General features: G+C 40.2%; 1 protein-coding gene across 2 annotated transcripts in view; it reads right to left on the bottom strand.

The window, feature by feature from the left end:
• Positions 1-3158, bottom strand: part of LOC111251049 (uncharacterized) — a 12205-nt gene extending 9047 nt beyond the window's left edge. Inside the window, exons 1-2 of one of the 2 annotated variants that reach the window (XM_086991173.1) lie at positions 2267-3158; positions 151-917 (exon numbers count right to left, since the gene is read on the bottom strand). The gene's annotated coding sequence lies outside the window, so the exon portion shown is untranslated. Of the gene's footprint in view, positions 1-150; positions 918-2266 lie in introns of those variants that run through there. The other variant, XM_086991174.1, reaches the window with a different exon arrangement.
• Between the last annotated feature and the right edge of the window lie 3021 nt (positions 3159-6179).

Raw genomic sequence — 6179 nt, 5'->3', positions numbered from 1 at the left:
TATATAACTCTTATCACATTATAACGTAGCAATACAAAATGAGCGGTATATTTGCGCGCAGCTATGTTTACCGATAAGCACTATCTACAAAATTGTTTCAATATATTGTGAGACGCTATCGGTTGGCCAGCCGTCGACGAGACAACTTACCGCGCGCCGTCGCCCGTCATCGAACCTCAAGCTCGCGTCATGTCCGCTGCAACTAATGGCTATTCCGATGTCGCCGCTTCTCACTCCGTTCATTGAGATGTTATCCATTCTGCTGTCGTCGATGGCTGTGCGAGCATCATAACGAGAGCGTCCGTGAGCAACAGCAACGAATCACCACCAAACAGATACTGCGACGTCGGCACCAGCGACGACGTCGACTACACCGACGGTGCAAACAACAGTGACGATCCGGATTGCCATCGCGATTCGTGCTCGACCGTGACTTGCGCGCGAACGGTGAGTCCACCGTAGTGGCTCCTTGCACGGCTCCAGTACGATGATGTTACTAACCGGAAGCAGCGTCCGGTCCGAGTTACCGGGAGTCGGCTGCAAGAGCAGCGACGGTGGCTGTCCGGCGATGACAGAAGCGTTTGCCCGTAGTTTTAACTGGCTTATGCTCTAACCATGTGACACTGTGTGAGCGGGTCCATTTATGTGGGCCAGGCACTGTGAAAGTAGGAGCTCAATGACGCAGATCTATTGGGGAAAACCGCGTCTGCCCTCGCCACAGTCGCAGTATTATGTTATTGTAAAGTTTAACAATCGACTCCGACCCGATGATAACAACCGGTGAAGCACACGCATACGCGTGCATCACTCGAGATGTGCACTAAATACGGTATCCGAACTGGGTTAGATGCGCATTTCATAGAAGTGGGCTAGCTTACGCAAGCTGAGTCCGAATGGGTCAAGCTGGGTCGTGCCACCTGCGCAAAACAGCAGGAGAACGGCAGAAGTCGTTTGCGGCAGTTTAAGTTGCGGTGAATGAATTCATTCATCAACGATGACCATGCGACGTAATACTGGCGGTAATAATTATGATGACGATGATCAGAACAGCGTTAATTTGACTGAACATAATAATAATCCTAGTATGTATGCGTTTAGCTATGATAATGCCACGTGCTAGAACTACCCCCGCTCATGATTTAGGGGGGGTCTAAAAAATATTGAAACCAATATTGCCGCTGGCACGGAATAAGACAGGTGGGGAAAACGTCTTCAATATCTGTATAGTGGTCGATTAAATGGGTGAACCAATTACAAAACAGGTTAGACGATTCATTGATGAAGTCACTGGATCTACTTGTAAATAACATGCCAATACTTTACTAATTTATATATGACCAATTGGGTGGCCGACATATATTGATTCTGTTCCGCGAAAAACCCAATTCCGGAAAGCAATTTAGCTGTAAGCATATATATATATATATATATATATATATATATATATATATATATATATTTTTTTTTTTTGAATTTGAAGATATTTCAAATAATTTGAAGAGTTCGAAAATAATTATATATTGCTTGAAGAAAAAGCTATAACCCTTATATGCTAAATAAAAATGAGAAACTAATTTAATTCCTCACACATTCTATAAATGCAAAGTTCTAGGGTTAACAGGGCAAAAATTGTGTATGTTAACTTGGTCTATTAGCCACTCCAAACAGGATGTACTGAAGCCTTGAAGAGGTTAATTTCAAGAAAAGTTTCTTCTCTTGCTCCTTTTCCAACCGTAACTGCATAGTTGTAGATTGAGAGAACTTCCCTTTCGATAAGTTAGATGACTGCTAGCTATCAATATTGTCTCTGCACTAATACCGTTAAACATCAAATGACAACTTATCAAGCAAATTTTGTCCATCCTTTTTCTTTCCGACTTTTTCCAGTTAGCTTAAACGGAAAGCCTGCTATTTTCTTTTTTCCTACATCATAGTTACTGCAGTACCGAACTGGAGGGTAGAACTTCGAAACGATTCTGAGCTACAAAGGAGATTCACGCCTAGAAAAATTGAAGATGAACGTCGCTTAACACTAGATATATATAACTTGTACAGCGGGCGAAATAGTAAAATATACCTCTCCAACTTAAGCGTAATTGTCGCAATTCGGCAATATGCACGCGACTGGCATTATAATGAGTACATATGATTCTGTTCCAATACATTGTAAATATTTTGTCAAAAATTAAACATATGCTTGAAGGTGAAGTACCACACAGTTTGAAGATGAAGAAAATGGGCTTGAGAGTACTATCTAATAGAGTACCTTTTAGTCAGCCTGTCTTTGTCACGTGGTTGTATTCGAATTGTGACAAGTTACGGCTGAAGCCGAACAACTGCTGGAGATTATCCACAGGACTTTACTTTACAAATTCTGGGTGAGTCGAGAAGCTCTTTCAGTATCCGGCACGAGGTGACTGGTCAGCCGGGATGCTCTAGAACTTGCAGAGTTAACTGCATTACGCGGTCGCCTCATACAGCCGTGCGTATACACGATCCTGATATTACTACAGAGTCACGTTATTTAACAGCACGCCAACAAGTGGTTATATTTCTATGCAACGTATCCTCGTATATAGGCGATTAAAATGCATCGTCAAAAAGTCCGCACATTATTCCAGTTACCGGCCGCTTTAACCTGTATGGTCGTGCCTGTTCTTCACAACCTCTCACTACCCGTGCTCTGTGTTGTCTGTTACACGCGGTATCCATGGCATCCGTTACCCAACCACACTCAGTACGAGTATAGGAATACGCTCCCTGTCGAATCGCATGAAATTACCGGCAGACTCAGGACAGCTTTACTTGATAGCTTACGGGTGAGACTTCACACATGGCATCATACAATAAAGAATCGTCGATTTATGGTGAAATTTTATGAAATTTGAAATATGTCGGTTAACAAATGTTGAAATTGATTGCGCTCGCTGTGTGATATACACTATTCGAAGTCGACGCCTGAACGAGGAGATATTTAAACGTGTCTTCGCCAGTCTTTCATCGAGCTTCACTCTTTTCGTACCTCATTATATTGCTTCACATTGAAACTTTTATAGCTGATAGACTGATGAGTCATCGTTAGTGACCGCATAGACTACAGGCCAGACTGCCCGACGAAAGCTGTCAGTCAGTAAACATCATCCGTAATTAGCAGCGTAACAGTTAACTAGACATTGGTATAAGACGTGACATCTACCCAGTTTTTGATATTTCAGCTATATAGCTAAATATGAAGCAACGTATCACCATGCGTAATAAAAGTAGTCCTTTCAGAAAAAAAATTGTATAACTGGAAGTTTAGTCATCTAGAGCAGAGTCCAAATAAAGCTGAGTTTGTTAGGTTATGAGCACAGTTTTTCCCGAAATAATCTCGACTTGATACGAAGAAGCCTTAAAATAGGTGGCTTACAGCGGTCATTTGGCCACCTACAGTGCCGAACGGTTAGATATTATAACATTCAAGGCTGTATACAAAATAAAATGACAGTACACGGATTAACTGGACAATTTTTAATGAATAATAATTAACTGAAAATGAACAGTGTAAGTATATACAGAAAAAAGGTAGAAATAAATAAAAAGATGTTTCCACGACTTCGAAGAGCGCACGAAGATGTAGCGTAATATTTTCGATTTGATTTATTTAGCATTAGTACCTCTACTCACCGTTGTATCTGTAGCTCTAACTTAACAATAGGAACTTCACTCATAACTTCACAAGCTCCTCACGACGCACAAGCTTTGATAGACAATCAGCTCAATTATGTACGGCACTTACAAACTTTGAATAGAAAATGTCATGTTCTTTCGCTCGTTTGTCACTATGCGACATGTATCATTAAACAGAAGTAAGGTATATATTCATTTGTACGAGGACATCGTTTTATCCGAACCCCCATATTGTTTCCCGATGCGGCAATCACATTTTATGAAGCAAAGGGTTTGCTTGATAGCGTTCGAAAAACGCTATGTCAGGGGCCGCTCGTTGGGACGGTACCGAATTAATCTACTTTCCATAGCATTGTCATTATAACAGTAACGCGCGCGCACCCTCTTTCAAAACGGACCCAATATATCAATATTCCGAGTCATTACTTTTTAATTAATGCCGCACGATGCCTGTTTCACGAACTACGCTACAGTTCGTACCAGAAAAAGAAAGTGATCTTAACTTATTTGATTACAAAAAGTTATGTCAACTTTTGCACAGTTGATAAAAAAAAAAAGAGATGCTTAAGGTAAATGCAAAAATAGTTTTTTTTACAATATCAACTTATTTATAATAGTCTACGTTTAGCGTAAGCGTAAAGTCTGTAATTCTTTTCATCTACTAGAATTGAGACTTGCCAGAGAAAACATAACGGATATTGTATATAACTACCAACCCATGCGAAATGAATGTAAAATATATCTCGTCTAAGGTAACTAATATCTAAAACAACAGATTTTATGTGCGAGTCGAAGCATGCGTGAGTCTATACAAACCTGCAACTCACAGAGGGTTATATGCGCCTAACATAAAAAACGCAAATTGCATATGGCAGCGCAGTATCAGCTGTTCCGCCTTAATTACTATTTCTCTCATTGGCTAAATATCGGCAGGAGAAAATACTGTATAATATGCGGTCAAGTATATCTATACAGGACAATCGGTCCCTGCTAACTTAAAAGACTTCGGACACGAGCCGATCGGTCGGCATGGCTAAGAATTGAAGGTTTTCTATTTATCATCATTTATTAAGTACTGAACTCGAAAGAGAAAACATCGAACAGGTTTTAGATCATTGCATGTAGATGCGTATATATAAATGTACGATAATGGTCTAGCTGTTAACGTTCTGGAAGACCCCACAAGCAAAACTGTAACATCTGATATCTTGTGCCTTCAACACACTGGTGGGCTACTCTGTGCCATACTTTCTGTTTTGACAATAGCAATTGTAAGACATCGTCATTATAAGGCCAATTACTTCATTCAGCCTGAAAATTATCTGAGCTTGGGCGAAAGCTGAAAGTCTTCACGATCGCAATAGGCGTTATTATTAATGCACAAGGTCGATAGGTGCCGTTGCGCTTACGACGTTTCGTTGTACCGCTGGCTGAATCCTATAACCGATCTTCGTGCGTTAACAAAATGTATCTCGATTTGTACTTACAAACATAGGTATTTTAAGAGCAGCCTGGGACGTCAGACGATTTCTGCCATTTGTCACTTGCTGTGCACATTTTCTCTTAGATATAACGATATAACGTTATTGTAAATACAATCTCCTATGCAGGATGTTCATTACCTACTACAACAAATTAATGGACTGAGGGACTAGACCAACGAAGAATTCTATTAGCTCCCTTAGAGAGAACTGATGCCGTGTGTGTTCTTTTTGTTCTGAGCATTTGTACGACAGCTTTATGGCGTTATAGTCTTATATAATTATTTGGCATTTAAGTATGGACAGCTGGTTGAATATATTGTAATAAATACAGTAATGAGCAGGCACGACGCAGCTTCATAAGTAATTTTGTTGTCACAACTCTAGCGTTTTGTTAAAGAAGGTACGACGTAAACGTACTTTCGAAAGCAACGCACTCCACTTATTGGTGCATTGTCTATGGAGAAACGAGGCGCAGGCAAAAAATTCAACATCATGGATCTATCATCTCAGGTCTCCGAATACCAGCTGGTGCAATAAGTGTAGGTAGGAAATCATCGCCACAAGCAACCTAAGGCGGTCAGAAATGGAAAGATATCAGGTAAACGGTCTGCTAACTTAGGAATTGTATTAGGTTATGGGTCTTGGCCACTGAAGTGGCAATTCGAAGGAAACCCTTAGACCCCGCCTGGAACCACAATATAAACAGTTTTGTCAATATTTCATTCAAAATATAATATATAGATTCTCAGCGTGCTAAACTACGAAACTTTGTTATATATTATTAAAAATTATGAAATGCTCAACTATGGTTTTAGTATGGGATGTTTGCAGATTAGGATCGTAAGTTAGCACTTCTGAGAATGTAACAAATCTCACTGGCAAAATTATCTAGAGGTCAACTTATATCTACTAGAACATGGTCAGATAACACTGATGCTGCGCTTTGTGTCAAGCAGATCGAAAAGTAAAGGTAAACTAAACGATATATACAAATCTCGGTAATGAAATGCAACGAAATAGCAGCCA

This window comes from Varroa destructor, unplaced genomic scaffold, assembly GCF_002443255.2.
Source record: "Varroa destructor unplaced genomic scaffold, Vdes_3.0 BEIS01000005.1, whole genome shotgun sequence".
NCBI classification, from domain to species: Eukaryota; Metazoa; Arthropoda; class Arachnida; order Mesostigmata; family Varroidae; genus Varroa; species Varroa destructor.
Note: the sequence above shows the minus strand (reverse complement) of the source record. Positions and strands in the feature narration are given on the sequence as shown.